Source organism: Budorcas taxicolor, chromosome 5 (assembly GCF_023091745.1).
Source record: "Budorcas taxicolor isolate Tak-1 chromosome 5, Takin1.1, whole genome shotgun sequence".
NCBI classification, from domain to species: Eukaryota; Metazoa; Chordata; class Mammalia; order Artiodactyla; family Bovidae; genus Budorcas; species Budorcas taxicolor.
Window position 1 is genome coordinate 119,688,245 of NC_068914.1, and position 18,740 is coordinate 119,706,984.

At 45.9% G+C, this 18,740-nt stretch overlaps 1 non-coding gene across 1 annotated transcript; it reads left to right on the forward strand.

Annotated features, from left to right (window-relative positions):
* Positions 1 to 1,256: 1,256 nt before the first annotated feature.
* On the forward strand, positions 1,257 to 1,365 carry LOC128049128 (U6 spliceosomal RNA). Its single transcript, XR_008199494.1, has one exon. It is a non-coding gene; the product is annotated as a U6 spliceosomal RNA (small nuclear RNA).
* The last annotated feature ends 17,375 nt before the right edge of the window (positions 1,366 to 18,740 follow it).

The window sequence follows — 18,740 nt, forward strand, 5'->3', positions numbered from 1 at the left end:
ATATACCCTCTGCCTCTGTACAGGTGTAGCCACCCTCATGATCACCATCCCCCACCATCAGCTTGCACTGTGCTAAATCACATCACTCATGTTCAACTCTTTGTGTCCCCATGGACTGTAGACTGCCAGGCTCCTCTGTCCATGGGATTCTCCAGGCAAGAATACTAGAGTGGGTTGCCATTTCCGCCTCCAGGGGATCTTCCTGACCCAGGGATCAAACCCGCGTTTCTTATGTCTGTCTTCTGCATTGGTAGGTGGGTTCTTTACTGCAAGAGCCACCTGGGAAGCCCGCCATCAGCTTGCTTATAAACAAACAGAAAGGCTTCCTGGAGGAGACAGGGCAGAAGCTGGGTCTGGAACCAGGGGGGAGAAGATTCTTGCACCACAGGCAGGAGAACGCCTTTGTGCAATAAGAAACTGAGTGTACCCAGATGTGCCTGGATGAGTGGCAGAGAGGGGGCCTGGAAAAGCCCTGCAGAGTAAAGTTATCAGATGTTCCAGCACCTATTGGTGCATATCAGTCCACCCCAAAAGATAGCTTACAACAAAGGACAGCCACCATTTTTGTAGCTCATGAGTCTGCACTCGGGCTTCTCATCTTTGCTCACGTGACATCAGTGGGGATCAAAAAGCAGCTAGAGGCTGGACAGCTGGGGCTCCTCAGGCACCTCGCTCTGTCTCTCAGCATGCTTACCACATGGTCTCTAAGCATCACGGCCTTGGGGCGGCCAGCTTCCAACATGGCATGTCCAAAGAGAGCCCGAGGAGTCCATCGCCCTTTATGACCTGGCCTTGGAAGTCAGCCAGTGTCAATGCTGTCACACTCTGTTGGTCAAAACAGTCACTGGCTCGCCCAGACTGAGGGTGCCAGGGCAGGGCAGGGCCTGGACAGTACCTTTTGATGGGGGAGCGGCAGATTTCTGGCAGAGCCTGTGTGGGGTGACAAATACCACGCCAGACATCTTTAAAAATGTATTGTCACAGGAGGTGACTGGGGCTGGAGCAAGGTGTCAGCCGTGGAGCCTGCTCTGCCTGTGCGTGGCAGACTCAGTCTCCAAGTCCTGGGTCAAGTGACTGTATGCCTCAAAACGTTTTTCAAAGCTTTTAAAAAATGTTTACCTAGGTATGAAACATGATAAGGTGCACAGATCTTAAGTGGGCACTTAAAAGACTTTGACCTATGTCTCCACTTGGGGGATCACCACCCAGATCAAGACACTGACCATTTCCGTTGCCCAATCAAGAGGCAACTACTCGTGCTTGCTTCAGCAGCACATATACTAAAAGACTGGAACAATATAAAGAATATTAATGTGGCCCTTCTGCAAGGATGACAGGCAAATTCGTGAAGTAGTCCATAGTTTTGGAAAACAGAAGAATAGAGTATATTACTGTATATATAGCTTCCCAGGTGGTGCTAGTGATAAACAACCTACCTGCCAATTCAGGACACATAACAGACGTAGGTTTGATCCCTGGGTCGGGAAGATCCCCTGGAGAAGGAAACAGCAACCCACTCTAGTATTCTTGCCTGGAGAATCGCATGGAGAGAGGAACTTGGCGGGCTGCAGAGTCAGACAAGACTTAATGTCTAAACAATAACAGCAACATACATATATGAAGTCTAGAACACTGATACTGATTAATCTATTTGCCGCATAGGAATAGAGATTCAGATATATAGAGAACAGACTTGTGGGCACAGCTGGGGAAGGAAAAGGTGGGATGAACTGAGAGAGTAGCACTGAAACCTATACATTGCCATAGCTAAAATAGATAACCATACGTAAAATAGATAACCAGTTGGAATTTGCTGTATGACACAGGGAGCTCAACCCAGTGCTCTATAGGGGTGGGATGGGGTGGGAGGATAGTTTGAGAGGGAGGGACATATGTATACCTATGGCTGATTCATGTTGTCGTATGGCAGAAAACAGCACAACGTTGTAAGCAATTATCCTCCAATTAAAAAATAACACAAAAAGAGGCAACTACCCTTCTGTCTTCTGTCGCCACAGATTAGTTTCATCTATTTTTGTTCTTCATAGAAATGGAATTGTCCAACTTGTGCTCCTTTGTCTCTGGAGTCTTTCATTCACCACATTCACCACGTGGAAGTGAGGTTCTTCCACATAGGTACATATATGTGTAGTTCAGTTCAGTTCAGTTCAGTTGCTCAGGCATGTCTGACTCTTTGTGATCCCATGGACTGCAGCACACCAGGCTTCCCTGTCCATCACCAACTCCTGGAGCTTGCTCAAGCTCATGTCCATCGAGTCAGTGATGCCATCTAACCATCTCATCCTCTATTATCCCCTTCTTCTCCTGCCTTCAATCTTTTCCTGCATCAGGGTCATTTTCAATGAGCCAGTTCTTTGCATCAGGTGGCCAGAGTATTGGGGCTTCAACTTCAGCATCAGTCCTTCCAATGAATATTCAGGACTGATTTCCTTTAGGATTGACTGGCTTGATCTCCTCGTGGGCCAAAGGACTCTCAAGAGTCTTCTCCAACACCACAGTTGGAGTAGTTGTAGTAGGTACATATAGTTGTAGTAGGTGATAGATACAACACCATATTTGTAGTAGGTACTTAAATTTGTAGACTGTCGTGTATTTGTAGACAGTGTATCTGGTCTCGTCACTGAATAGCGTTCTGTTTTGTAAACATACTGTGTAATGGGCCAAAGCCTTTGACTATGTGGATCACAATAAACTGGAAAATTCTGAAAGAGATGGGAATACCAGACCACCTGACCTGCCTCTTGAGAAATCTGTATGCAGGTCAGGAAGCAACAGTTAGAACTGGACATGGAACAACAGACTGGTTCCAAATAGGAAAAGAAGTGTGTCAAGGCTGTATATTGTCACCCTGCTTATTTAACTTCTATGCAGAGTACATCATGAGAAACACTGGCCTGGAAGAAACACAAGCTGGAATCAAGATTGCCGGGAGAAATATCAATAACCTCAGATATGCAGATGACACCACCCTTATAGCAGAAAGTGAAGAGGAACTAGAAAGCCTCTTGATGAAAGTGAAAGAGGAGAGTGAAAAAGTTGGCTTGAAGCTCAACATTCAGAAAATGAAGATCATGGCATCTGGTCCCATCACTTCATGGGAAATAGATGGATAAACAGTGGAAACGGTTATTTTGGGGGGCTCCAAAATCACTGCAGATGGTGATTGCAGCAATGAAATTAATAGACGCTTACTCCTTGGAAGAAAAGTTATGACCAACCTAGATAGCATATTAAAAAGCAGAGACATTACTTTGCTGACTAAGGTCCATCTAGTCAAGGCTGTGGTTTTTCCAGTATTCATGTATGGATGTGAGAGTTGGACTGTGAAGAAAGCTGAGCACCGAAGAATTGATGCTTTTGAACTGTGGTGTTGGAGAAGACTCTTGAGAGTCCCTTGGACTGCAAGGAGATCCAAGCAGTCCATTCTAAAGGAGATCAGCCCTGGGATTTCTTTGGAAGGAATGATGCTGAAGCTGAAACTCCAGTACTTTGGCCACCTCATGCAAAGACTTGACTCATCGGAAAAGACTCTGATGCTGGGAGGGATTGGGGGGCAGGAGGAGAAGGGGACGACAGAGGATGAGATGGCTGGATGGCATCACTGCCTCTATGGACGTGAGTCTGAGTGAACTCCAGGAGTTGGTGAAGGACAGGGAGGCCTGGCGTGCTGCGATTCATGGGGTCGCAAAGAGTCAGACACGACTGAGCGACTGAACTGAACTGAATGGGCAGCTAGGTAGTTCCTGTTGGGGGCTATTACAGATGCCGCTACTGTGAATATCCATTTGCCCTTCTAATAGACATGTTTACGCACCTCTGTTGGATTCACAGCCAAGAGTCGCCTGGCTTGGTCATGGGGTTGGCATATGTACAATCTCAGTAGATCTGCCAAGCAGTCCTGCCACGTGCTTGACCATTTTGAACTCCAACTGGTGGTTTGCGAGAGGCCCACATGCTTCCCAACACTTGATGCAGGCAATCTCATTTTACTCGGTCTATCGGAGGTGAAGTGGAAACCATTTTTCTGGAATGAAATCTCAGTACAGGTCATCGTTTCTAAGACAGATCAAAGGTGAGATGTAATGAAAGCCAATACTATGTACAAGGGGGAGTCTACTGGAATATCTTGCTATTGTTTTAGTTGGTTTTGCTTTATTTTATATGTTTATATTTTAGAGGTAATTACGTATTGTTAAATTTAAACTTAAAGCATATATGTGCCCTTGAAAAAAAACTACGAAGCCCTTCCTGCTAGAGTGCAAGCAGCAAAGAGGCAATGCTAAATAAAGGAACTTGGGATTTGCCTGGTGGTCCAGGGGTTAAGGCTTCATACTCTAAATGCCAGGGACCAGGGTTCAATCCCTGGTGGGGGAACTGAGATCCCACATGCTGCACAGCGCAGCCAAAGAAATAAATTTTTAAAAACAAATAAAGGAACTCATAAATGGAGTACTGAGGTGAGCATGGAATCCACTTTGGTAGTGGATTATAATTAACCAAGTGAAGAGGAATTCCCTGGTGGTCCAGTGGCTAAGACTCTGTGCTCCCAAAGCAGGGGGCCAGGGGTTTGATCCCTGCTTAGAGAAATAGATCCCATATATTGCAGAGTTTGTATGCCATAACTAAAGATCACACATGCTGTAGTGAAAACCCAGTGCAGCCAAATAACTAATTAAAAAAAAAAAAAAAAGAAAAAGAGTACGTGGTTTAAAAAAATGCAAGCAAAACTAGGACAAAGAGATGTCTGTAATCATGGTAGGAGACTTTAACATACAGCTTTCAACAATTTGTGTGAATTTAGCAAAACTAGAAATAGGGTCAAAATCAACTATATTTCTCTCCACTGACCACAAAAACAAAACTGAAACTGCTGCTAAGTCGCTTCAGTCGGGTCCGACTCTGTGCAACCCCATAGATGGCAGCCCACCAGGCTCCCCCGTCCCTGGGATTCTCCAGGCAAGAACACTGGAGTGGGTTGCCATTTCCTTCAATTCATGAAAGTGAAAAGTGAAAGTGAAGTCGCTCAGTCGTGTCCGACTCTTAGTGACTCCATGTGCAGCCCACCAGGCTCCTCCATCCATGGGATTTTCCAGGCAAGAGCACTGGAGTGGGGTGCCATCGCCTTCTCCAAAACTGAAGCTACTGAAGTCCTGAAAGATAATATAAGAGAAAATTTAGATGACCTGGAGTCCAGTGATGACTTTTTTGATAAAACATCAAAGATGTAAGTAATGAAATCATTGATAAGCTGGACTTCATTAAAATTGAAAACTTGTAAAAGACACTGTTAAGAGAATGAACAGACAAGCCAAGGGCTGGGAGAAAATATGCTAAAAGACATATTTGATACAGGACTGTTACCCAAAATATACAAAACTCTTAAAATACAAAGAATAAGAAGATGAACAACATAACTGAAAAAAAAAGTAGCAAAATATCTGAACAGACACCTCCAGGAAAGATGTACAGATGGCAAACAAGCATATGAAAAGGCACTCAACATCACATGTTAGTAGGGGTTTGCAAATTGAAACAACAATGAAACACTGCTGTGCACCTACTAAAATGGCCAAAATCCAAAATGATGAAAACACCAAGTGCTGGTGAGCATCAAGAACTTTCTCTCTTGGCTGATGGGAATGCAAAAGGGCACAGTCACTTTGGGAGATGGTTTTTTTATAAGACAGTTTCTTATAAATTAACCATACTCTTATACCATATGATTCAGCAATCCTTTACTTCTTAATATTTACCCAAAAGTGCTGAGAACTTAAGTGCACACAAATATTTGCACCTGGATATTTATGGCAGCTTTATTCATAGCTGGCAAAATTTAGAAGCAACCAAGAAGTCCTTCAGTAGGTGAACAGTTAGATAACTGCGGTGCATCCAGACAAGGGAATATTATTCAGTGCCAAAAAGAAACGAGCTCTCAAGCCATGAAAAGACATGGAGGAAAGTTAAGTGCATATTACTAAGTGAAAGAAACCAATCTGGAAAGGCTACATACTGCAGGATTCCAACTTTATGACATTCTAGAAAAGGCCAGACTATGGCGATAGCAAAATGATTAGTGGTTGGGGGAAGGAAGGATGGTAAATGGAGCACAGAGGATTTCTAGGGCAGTGAGATTATTCTGTGTGGCACTATAATGATGGATGGATGTCATTATGCATTTGTCAAAACCCGTAGAATGTACAACACCGAGAGTGAACCCTTATGTAAACTACAGACTTTTGGTGATGATGTACCATAGTTTCATTGATTAAAACAATGAGATGTTGATAGTGGGGGAAGCTATGTATGTGAAGGCAAGGAATAGATGAGAATTCTCAGTACTTTTCTCTCAATTTTTCTGTGAACCTAAAATTGCTGGAAAATAATAAAATTCTATTTTTAAGAAATGAAGCCATCTATAAGAGCATCCAAAATATCAATTTCCTAGGAAGAAATCAAACAAAAGGTGTGCAAGACCACTACACTGAAAAAGACAAAATATTATTATGTGTTAGTCATTAGGAAAACGAAATAAAGACCATAGTGAGGTCCCATTTCACACCGAGTGGGATGACTATAATCAAAATGACAACCAGTAATAAGTGTTGGCCAGGATGTGGCGAGATTAGAACCCTGTCACATTGCTAGTAGGATTGTAAAATGGTGCAGCTGCTTTGGAAAACAGTTTAGCAGCTCCTCAAACAGTTAAATATAGAGGTGCTCTATGACTCAGCAATTTCACTCCTAGATATACAATACCCAAGAGAATTGAAAATATATGCCCGCACAAAAACGTATACATGATGTTCGCAGCAGCTTTACTCATATTAATAATAGCCCCAAAGTGGAAATAACCCAAATATCCATCAACTGATAGATGGATGAACAAACAATGTATATCTAGATAACGGAATATTCAGTTCAGTCATTCAGTCGTGTCCAACTCTTTGCGACCCCATGGACTGCAGCACGCCAGGCTTCCTTGTCCATCACCAACTCCTGGAGCTTGCTCAACTCATGTCCATAGAGTCAGTGATGCCACCCAACCATCTCATCCTCTGTCATCCCCTTCTCCTCCTGCCTTCAATCTTTCCCAGGATCAGAGTCTTTGCCAGTGAGTCAATTCTTTGCATCAGGTGGCCAATGTATTGGAATTCCGGCTTCAGCACCAGTCCTCCCAATGCATATTCAGGACTGATTTCCTTTAGGATGGACTGGTTGGATCTCCTTGCAGTCCAAGGGATTCTCAAGAGTCTTCTCCAACACCACAGTTTGAAAGCATCAATTCGTTGGTGCTCAGCTTTCTTTATAGTCCAACTCTCACATCCATACATGACTACTGGAAAAACCATAGCCTTGACTAGATGTACCTTTGTTGGAAAAGTAATGTCTCTGCTTTTTAACATGCCATCTAGGTTGGTCATAGCTTTTCTTCCAAGGAGCAAGCATCGTTTAATTTCATGACTGCAGTCACCATCTACAGTGATTTTGGAACCCAAAGAAATAAAGTCTGTCACTTTTTCCATTGTTTTGCCATCTATTTTCCATGAAGTGATGGGATCAGATGCCATGATCTTAGTTTTCTGAATGTTGAGTTTTAAGCCAGTTTTTTCACTCTCCTCTTTCACTTTCATCAAGAGGCTCTTTAGTTCTTCTTCGCTTTGTGCCATAAGTGTGGTGCCATCTGCATATCTGAGGTTATTGATATTTCTCCCAGCAATCTTGATTCCAGCTTGTGCTTCATCCAGCCCAGCATTCCGTATGATGTACTCTGCATATAAGTTAAACAAGCAAGGTGACAATATACAGCCTTCGTGTACCCCTTTCCCAATGTGGAACCAGTTTGTTGTTCCATGTCTGGTTCTAACTTGCTTCTTGATCTGCATACAGAATTCTCAGGAGGCAGGTAAGGTGGCCTGGTATTTCCATCTCTTTAAGAATTTTCCACAGTTTACTGTGATCCACACAGTCAATAAAGCATAGTCAATAAAGCAGAAATAGATGTTTTTCTGGAACTCTCTTGCTTTTTCCATGATCCAGCAGATGTTGGCAATTTGATCTCTGGTTCCTCTGCCTTTTCTAAATCCAGCTTGAACATCTGGAAGTTCACGGTTTATATACTATTGATGCCTGGCTGGGAGAATTTTGAGTATTACTTTGCTAGCATGTGAGATGAGTGCAATTGTGCAGTAGTTTGAATATTCTTTGGCATTGCCTGAATAATGGAATATTATTCAGCCATAAAAGAGAGAAAGTGCTGATAAATGTTTCAACATAAATGAACCTAGAAAACATGATGCTAAGTGAAAGAAGCTAAACACAAAAGGTCACATTTTTATGATTCCACTTCCATATATTTAAAGTTCAGAATAGGCACATCCAGTAGAGACAAAAAGAACTTCGTGGTTGCCGAGTTGGGGGAAGGGGAGTGTAGAGAATGACTGCCAATGGGGATGGAGTTTCTTTGGGGAGTGATAAAAAATATTTTGGAATTAGGTAGTGGTGATGTTTGTACAATTTTGTAAATATACTTTTTAAAAAACCCACTGAATTGTACACATTTTTCATTTGCCACGCCACATGGCTCATGGGATCCTATTTCCCCAACCAGGCACTTGAACCCAAGCCCTCAGCAGTTAAAATGCATGATCCCAACCACTGGACGAACAGGGAATTCCTTGTATGCTTCTTTTCTTTTTTTTGCAGCACTAGGTCTTTGTTACAGTGTGTGGGCTCTTCGTTGTCTGTGGGGTCTTTATTCCCTGACCAGGGATTGAACCTGAATCCTTTGCATCAGAAGGCAGATTCTTAGCCACACAGGGAATTCCCACTCTGTCTACTTTAAATGAATGAATTGTATGGTATGTTGAATTGCATCTCAATTTTTTATTTTTTAATAACATCATTATTTGAGATTAAATATGATCTAAATAAACTGAGAGCTATATCATTTTCATGGACTAGAAGCCTCAATATTTTAAACATATCAGTTCTTCTTAAATTAATTGCAAGATTCAACACAATCCCAATTCAAAAATCCCAGAGTTTTCCCCCTGAAATTAAACAAATTGATTCTAAAACATATATGGAGATGCAAAGGAAAAGCCATTGACATAAAAAAAATAAATTAAAGAACAAAACCACAGAACTTACTGTACCAGACATCAAGAACTACTGTAGAAACAAGAATTTAAACAGTGTGGCATTGGTTCAAGAGCAGACAAACAGAATTCCCTGTTCGTCCAGTGGTTGGGATCATGCATTTTCACTGCTGAGGGCTTGGGTTCAAGTGCCTGGTTGGGGAAATAGGATCCCATGAGCCATGTGGCGTGGCAAATGAAAAATGTGTACAATTCAGTGGGATTTTTAAAAAGTATATTTACAAAATTGTACAATCATCACCACTACAGTCTAGAAACAACCCACACATGTGGCACATATGACACAGCAGTGCAATGGGAGAAGGATGATCTTTTCAGGAAATGGTGCTGGGTCAACTACATAGAATATTGTGGGGAAAATGCATCTTGATTCCTCTAATGGCTTCCTGTAGCTGCTGTAAAAAAAATTACCAGAAACTTGTAGCTTAAAACCATAGAACTTTATGCCTTCACAGTCCTAGAGATCAGAAGTTTAGAATCAGTATCACTGGGCCAAAATTAAGGTATTAGCAGAGCCAACACCTTGGAGGCTGTCAGAGAGAATGTTATTTGCCTCTTCCCATCTCTGGAGCTGCAGGCACTGCTTGGTTCCTGGTTATATCAATACAGTCACAAGGCAAGCAACTTCAAATCTATCTCTGTCTGCTCCATCTTCATAGGGGCTTCCGTGTGTGTGTGTGTGTGTGTGTGTGTGTGTGTGTGTGTGTGTGTGAAATCTCCCTCTGCTTTCCTCTTACAAGAATGCACATGGTTGTATTTAGGACCCAACTAGATAATTCAGGATAATCTTTCTCACTCAAAACCTTTAATTTAATCACTCTGCACACACTTTGTTATAGAAGGTAACAGTTCCAGGAATTAGGAGGTACGCATCATTGGGAGACCATTTTTTCAGCCTAACGTAACCCCTATCTCACACCATAAACAGAAATAAATTCCATACCTAAATGTGAAAGAGTGAAATAATAAAGACTTAGAAGAAAGCATTAAGAGAACGTCTTCATGACCTTGAAAGAGGCAGGGTTTTCTTAAACAAAAAACAAAGGAGCAAATAATTTTTTAGCAGAGTATATCAGAATTAAGAACTCTCCTTTAACAAAAAATACATTTTGAAGAGTTAAAAGATGACCCACAAAATGGGAAAGGATGTTTGTAATGAACATATACAGCAAAGAAACTTCTGCTTGAAATATACATAGAACTCCTACAAATCAATACAAAAACACCCAACATGACATCCTAATAGCAAAATAAATCAACTATACACCAACAAAACTTTTTAAAAAGAAAAATAAGCAAGACTTGAACAGATCGAAGTGGATACCCAAACGGCCAATAAATACATGAAAAGGTGTTCGGCTTCATTAGTAATCAGAGAAATGCAAATGAAAACCACAATGCCATAGCACAATACACAGGCTAAAATGAAAAAGGCAAAAATATCAAGGGTGAGTGAAGATATGGAGTAATCCAAACTGGTGGGAACGTCAACTGTTACCATCACTTTGGAAAACCTTTTGGCAGCTTCTGCTAAAACAGAAAGTGCGTGGGTGCGTGCTTCAGTCGCTCAGTCATGTCCAACTCTTTGCCATCTCATGGACTGTAGCCCACCCGGCTCCTCTGTTCATGGGATTTTTTCCAAGCAAGAATACTGGAGTGGGTTGCCATTTCCTCCTCCAAGGGATCTTCCTGACCTAGGGATCAAACTCAGGTTCAAGTCTCTGGAATGGGTATCCATTCCCTTCTCCAGGGATCTTCCTGACCCTGCGTCTGCAGGGTCTCCTGCGTCTGCAGGTGGATTCTTTCGCCACTGAGCCACCTGGGAAGCCAAAACAGAACGCGTGTAGGCCTGTGACCTAGAAATTCTGCCTCTAGGTGTAGATCCAACACTTTCACCAAAAAGACACATACTAAGCTAGAATATTCATAGCACACTGTTTGTAATGGGCAAAACCTGGAAACTATCCAAATGTCCATTAATAGTAAAACAGATGAAATAAAGTGTGGTGTAGTCACACAGTGGGGCATTACAAGCCGTGAGGATAAATAATGTACAACCACGGGCAACAGTGTGACTGGATCCCACAAACAAAATGTTGAGTGAAAGGAGCTGCCTACAAAAGAGGACATGATGCCATTTACATGGAGAGCAAAGACATCAAAATCTCAGAGGTCAGGACAGTTAGTTGGAAGAGGCACTGAGGAGACTCACGGGGAGCTGGTTGTGTTCGTGTGTTTTGTGTGTGTGTGTGTTCATGTATTTATCTGGGTGCTGGCTGCCTGTTGTGTTCACCCTGTATACACTTATGATATAGATATAGATATCTGGTGGTTCAGATGGTAAAGAATCTGCTGCAACGGTGGAGACCCTGGTTTGATCCCTGGGTCAGGAAGATCCCCTGGAGAATAGAATGGATACCCATTCCAGTATTCATACCTAGTGAATTACAGTCCATGGGGTGGCAAAGAGTCAGACATGATTGAATGACTCATTCACACACACACACACACACACAATCCTATGGATCAAATGTAAAAGCGTCATTAAGTGACAGAGCAAATGTAGAATGTTGATTGCTTGCCACTGTTTTTTAAATGGGAGTGTGTGAATATACATGCTGCTGCTGCCGCTTCTGCTAAGTCGCTTCAGTCATGTCTGACTCTGTGCGACCCCATGGACTACAGCCCACCAGGCTCCTCTGTCCATTGGATTTTCCAGGCAAGAGTACTGGAGCGGAGTGCCACTGCCTTCTCCGGAATATACATGCAAGGGCGTGTATATGTGCATATATACATACCTATATATTATCATGCAGGGATCATTCCTGGAAGAATGTGGAAGAAACAGCTCAGCTTATTGCCTTTCAGAGGAGAACTGGAAGCCTGCATAAAGTTTCTAATCCAGTAAGTATGTTTTTAAAGTTATTAAATAGTTCACACACATGAAAATGTTTAGAGAAAAACAATAAACACCTAATTGCTTTTTGTTTTTTAAGACCAATGTTTGGAAAGTATGGAGAAGCAATGAGGTCCACAGACCATTTCAGTGAAAGACTAAATTCTGGGTTCTTCGGGTTTCTCTACAAGGGGCTGCCCGGGGGTGCCCATGTGCATCCCTGCTCCTCTTTCATGTGGGCAAATGTAGACCCGGAAAAGCCTCGCAGCGGCCAGAGTGGACAGGTCCTGCCCCTAGCCCGGTGCACTAGTCTAGTTTGTGCGGTGCGGCTTTGGAGTCAGACGGGAGTCGAAGTTGTGAGACCTTAGCAAGTCACAGCCTCTCTGAGCCGCGGTCTCCTGGTCTGGGGGCTATGTCCCCCACTTCACATCGAGGCCAGCAGAATCCACCTGTGTGGAGCCGGGGAACAGCCGGAACTCTGTGGACGCACGGCTCCACTTGTCCGCAGGGCAAGGATCGGACTGGAGCCTCGGACTGCAGCGCTACAAATGAACACAAGGTGGCGCTCACCCCAACAGGTTTAGCCAGGTCCCCGCCTCAGGGCGTTGGCTGCTGGAAGAAGGGAGACGGGGCAGGAGCTTACTTCTGCACACGTGTCCGTAACTTCTGGGCCCTGGGAATGAAAGGGTGAACAGTGGGGCGTCCTGCCTGAGGCACGACTGGAGGGACCGGGAGTCCTGAAGAAGGGGAAAGAGGAAAGACTCTCCATCTGGGATGAAGCGCTGGGATTAGAGTTTAGGACCTTGTGGTGTGTTGAATGGTAACCCCCACTCCCCAAAAGATAGGTTCACCTGGAACCTGTGGGTGACTTTATTCGGAAAAAGAGTCCTTGTAGATGTAATTCAGCTAAGGGTCTTGAGGTGAGATTATCCTGGATTATCCAGGTGGGCCCTGAATCCAATCGCAAGCGTCCTCATAGGAAAAGATGCTGACGCAGAGAAGGCCATGTGGAAACAGAAGCAGAGTTTGAACTTTTACAGCCACAGGTAGGGAACACCTTGAGCCACTGGAAGCTGGATGCCTTGTGAGGGAGCACAGCCTTGCCCGCATTGCGGTGAGAGGATAAATCGCCACTGCTTTAAAGCAGAATGCCTTAAGGTACCAGGCGGTACCTCATTTGTTTCAACAGCCATGAGAGGCTAACAGAGACGTTGAAATTCTCTTCCCACTGCTCTGTCTGCTGACCTTCGCCCAACCCCAGTGGCCTACAGATGACACCCAACGCCCCCCAACTCCTGAACCCCCCTCTTTCCTCCCCAGGCCCACTGTGAAAGCATCTTCTGCTTTTGGTTCCATCTGTCCGGGCAGCCCTTCCCTCATGGGTCCCCTGGACAACTCCTATACACCCCTTAAGGCCTATCCTGAAACTCTCTCCTAAGAATATTGGTATATTCTGAATCAGTATCCCCCAACACACCTGGACCCCTCCATTCCCCCAGCCCACGGTGTGGTGTCTATTCACTCATCGTATTGTTGATGTTGTTCATGTGACTCGCTCAGTCATGTCTGACTCTTTGTGACCCTGTAGACTGTAGCCCACCAGGCTCCTCTGTCCTTGGGATTTCCCAGGCAAAAATGCTGGAGTGGATTGTCATTTCCTTCTCCAGGGGATCTTCCCAACCCAGGGACCAAACCTGGGTCTCCCGCATTGCAAGCAGATTCCTTATCTTCTAAGCCACCAGGGAAGACTGATGATGTTAGATGTCATGGAAAAACCAAATGAACTTCCTGGCCAACCCAATGTCATCGCATCCATTCAGCTGTGTGTCCCCCTGACACTGGTCCTCATCTCCAGGTTTTTCCATCCCACAGCTACTCATTCAGGCCTCCATGTGTCTCACCAAGACCCTGGTACCACCTCCTCACTGGTCTCCCTGCCCCAGTCTGGCCTTCCAGCTTATCACCAGTCTGTAGCCTTGGTGCTCAGGTCTGCAAACGTCCCTCCTCTGCTCAAAAACCGTCTGTAGCTCCCCACTGCCCTAAGGAAAGTGTCCACAGGAAAGGGTACTACTTCCAGTGATCCTTCCTACCTCTCACTCCACCCAACCGATGTCTGTCACACCCATGTGCAGCACACTCCTGGGCCCATGCATAGACAGGCTCCTTCACTGGAAATCCCTCTCCCTGTATGCCAGGCACGCTGTGACCCATGCGCTGACCACACACCAGGGGCTGTTCTAAGTACTTTACATGAGTGAAATCCTTTAACTCTTATAACAGCCCAAGGAGAAAGGCTCCATCACTGTGTCCAGTTCATAGCTGGGAAAACTGGGGTCCAGATGGGAGAAGAACCATTCAGAAGTGGCAGAAGCATCTGACTGCAGCCCACACTGTCATTTCCCCGATGTGGGCCTCAGAACTGCCAATATCTCACCCTGCTCCCCTATCCATGCCACAACCACCCAACCCCAGATTAATGGCTCTCTCCTCTGTAGATTCTGAATTTGGTAAACCTGCGCCTCACTGCACTGTGCAGGAATTAGCCGATAATACAGTAATCTCCACATCAGGAAGCTTCTGGATAACTTCGCTTTATTTCTCTGGGTCTGTGGTAACTGGTGCAGTGTAAGGGGTTCAGTAAACTAGAATGAATGAGTGAATGGTTTCCAGGGATGTCAGGTCCTGAAGCTTTCTCAGTCTCCTCAAATAAAAGAACACATTATGCAAATTTTCTGAGGCTGGACCTCTTCCTTCTCCTCTCCCCTACACTGCTCCCCAGTTTCTGGGACGGCACTGGGCCCTCCAGAAAATGCCCCAAGCTCTCTCGTGATGCGTTTCTTGATTACTGATGAAACCAGGGTTAAAGCTGGTGAATCATGAGCCACCGCCAGCCAGGGCATGTTGGAGTGCCAAGTGGGAAGGGAGAAGCCAGGTTCCCCACCAACCTCTCTTCCCACCACTGTGTGGCCTCCCCCAGCCTCTGGAGTCCTGGTGACACTAGCTGGAAAAGGGCTACCCCCTGGGGACTTCCCTGGTGGCCCAGTGGTTAAGACTCTGCTCTGCCAATGCAGGGGCCCTGGGTTCGATCCCAGGAAACTAAGATCCCACATGCCATGTGATGCTTCCAGAAGATAAAAAAAGAAAAAAGAAAAAAGAAAAGGGCTCGCCCTGGAGGTAGGTGACTTGAACAACTCCTAGACTGACCCCAGTCCTCCCACACCCTAGCTTGGCCACTCCCAGGTCCAAAAGAACCCACAGCCTAACAGTTCACAACCCCCCTCCCCATCCTTGATCTTCTAACTTGTTGATGATACCTAGGGAGGTGCTGCACCCCCATTTAGAGGTAGGGAAACCAGTTCCAGGAGAGAGTACTACCCAGAGGAAGTAAGCAGGGCACAGGAAGTTGAATCCCATTTTTCTGTTTCCCAAGGTGGTTTGAAGCAGGACTGGTCATTTCTTGATTCTAAGGTCACACCCTTAGAGCAGGGGTTTCCAACTTCAGGGATCTAATGCCTGAGATCTGAGGAGGAGCTGATGTAATAATCATAGAAATAAAGTGTACAATAAATGTAATGTGCTTGAATCATCCCCAAACCATCCCCATTCTTACCCCATCTGTGGAAAAACTGTCTTCCACAAAACCAGTCCCTAGTGCCAAAAAGGTTAGAGACTGCTATCTTAGAGGACAAGGAGTCAAAAATATGAACCCCTCAGCTCTGACCCAAGACACCTGGAGGAATCTTATCAAACAGCCCAGGGACCAGAAGCAGGTGGGGAAACTACAACCCAATGGTTAAGAGCTTATGTCCAGGTTCAAGTCCCAATCTGACTCCTAAGAAGTCACAGAGTTCCTGCGACCTTGGACAAGTTTCCTAGCTTTCATAGGCCTCAAGTTTCCCCATCAGTAAGATGGGAGCAATCCTGAGTACCTACACATCACAGGATTGCTGTGAGGATTGTCTGAGTTAACACAGAAAGGGTTTAGAATAGGTGCTGCTGCTAAGTTGCTTCAGTCATGTCTGACTCTGTGCGACCCCATAGACAGCAGCCCACCAGGCTCCTCTGGCCACAGGATTCTCTAGGCAAGAATACTGGAGTGGGTTGCCATTTCCTTCTCTGTAGAATAGGTGAGGCATACTCAATAAATAGCACAATTTTAAAAGAGCATGTTTTGAAGGAATTGTCTCCCCGAGGAGGAAGCAGTTGGAGTGAATTCTTGTCATCAGAGAGGAATGTTCCCCATACCTGCCTGATAGAAGGTCCAGGCCTGGGGCCTCCTTACAAACCCCACAGCTTGTCTCACCCCAGACCTGGCAGGTCAGAGACTAGGCGTGGGAAGCAGGTGTTTTTAATAAGAGCCCCTGGGGGTTGCTTGGCTCCAGCAAGCCTGGGAATCCCAGGGGCTGAGTACCATGTCTTTTTCTGTAGACTCTTCTGGTAAAACACCTGCCACCCACCTGTCATCATGTCCTTGGGGGAAAACCAACTTTCTCTTTTTCCCAATTAGTAATAATATTTAGCTGGTCGAAAAGACTCATGAGGGACTTCCCTGGTGGCTCAGTGGTAAAGAATCCACCTTCCAACGTAGGGGACTTGGGTTCAATCCCTGGTTGAGGAACTAAGATCCCACGTGCTGCAGAACAACTCAGCCCACACTCGGCAACTACTGAGCCCGCATGCTGCAACTAAGACCCGAAGTAGCCAAATAAATAAATACATTTTTTAGAAAAGATTCGCTAGCGCCAGGGCCCGTGTTGCGCTTCCCAGGTGGCGCTAGTGGTAAAGAACCCACCAGCCAATGAAACAGACATAAGAGATGTGGGTTTGATCCCTGGGTCAGGAAGATCCCCTGGAGAAGGAAATGGCAACTCACTCCAGTGTCCTTGCAGGGAAAATCCCACGGACAGAGGAGCCTGGTGGGCTACAGTCCAGGGGGTCACAGAGCTGGACACGACTGAAGCGTCTTAGCACACAGCACACACAGTACCAGGTGCTGTGCTGTGCGTGATGCTGTCATGCCGGACTCTGCGACCTCATGGACTGTAGCCCGCCAGCTCCTCTGTCCATGGGATTCTCCAGGCAAGAATACTGGAGTGAGGTGCCATTTCCTCCTCCAAGCGATCTTCTCAACCCAGGGTTCAAGTCTCCTGCATTGGCAGGTGGGTTCTTTACCACTGGCGCCACAAAGTGATATGCTAAATTAATTCCATTCACCAACAGCCCTCTGATGCAGGTCCTCTCTTTAACCCCATTTTATAGAGCCCAAAACTGAAGCCAAGGAAGTTAATAACTTGCCCAAGGTCACCACTGTGGGGAAGTGCCTAGATGCTCTGGCTCAGAGCAGGTCTATCAGGAACTGGAAAGTCTTCCATCTTTTTCAAGTTTTCCACCTTCTGGCCTGGGGCAAAAGAGGGAGCTCCAGAGCCACAGAAAGTCCAGGCTTTGAGGCCCTGAAGACTGATCTCATCCCCCTCTCCACCCATAATCTCCCCTGGCTCGCTTATTTGCATCTTTTTCTAGGTCCATCATGTTGCTAGCATTTCTCTGGAAATGTCATGCCTTTGATCAAGTTGTTTCCAAGGTCAGGCACATCCTTCCTAATTTTAGGCTTCCGTGTAGAGAGAGTAGCCTCCTCCAGGAAGCCCTCCCTGACTGCCTTCTCTGGGATAGCTGGCTCCTGGGGTACCCACTGCCCACTAGGGGATGACTGCCTTGAGCACTAAGGATGTTGTATCCTATAGGTCTGTCTCCAGGTTCTCTGAGCGAGAGGGTGGGATGTGGGAGAGGTGAGATAGAGAACAGGTGTCACTGATCTTCTTCTGGGCTAGGTGAGAGAAGAGGACAAGGTCAGGTCTCCCTCTGCCCAGCCTCTTCACTGGCCATGACCCTCCGGCCCTCGATCAGTACCTCCTGTAGGGCAACCACAGGCTGGGACTGCCTGGAGGTGAGGAGGGCAGGGGCTATTTGCTTCCCCCAGGACACTTTGGCCAACCCCACCTCTGTCTGCCCCTACTCCAGCTCCTCAGACCTAGGGCTTTGAACAGAGGGTGATACTTCTTGAAGGTGTGAAGTGACATCTTGGTACCATTTTTCTCTGGCTGGTCCCAAGCCCCACTGGGGGCCCTGCCTCATCCTTCCCGGCATGAAGGACTCAGGAGAAAACATGGTGTGTGCAAGATGAGGCTGATGGCATTACTGGCCCATCACCCCCACCCAGAGATAGGGGACTGAGACCTCCAGAGCCTGGTCCAGCCAGAGCTGAAGGCTTGTGGCCCCACTGGGGCAGGATAAGACCTAGCCTCTTCCTTCCCCACTCTTTCAGGCCCTTCCACCGGCAAAGCAGGGGAGGGTTTTGGAGATGGGGAGGAGAATGGGGCAGGGCATGCAGACAGGGCGGAGGGCTGGGTCCTGGAGTCAGGGAAGGTTCCTGTGGACACTGGACACTCAACCCCCACATTCCTGGCTATTCCGAAAAGACTCAGTCCTCCTTCCTTCTAGCCTTCTCCAGCAGTGGGTAGAGGGCTGTACCTGGGCCTGAGCTGCCTGCCTGCGGGCCCCTGCAGGGAGAGACTGAGGTCTAGACTACGGGGGGTGCCCAAGACACCTGTCCAAGGCACCTCCCTGGAGGGTCCTTCTGATTCTCATAAATAGGAAGTCCACCTGCC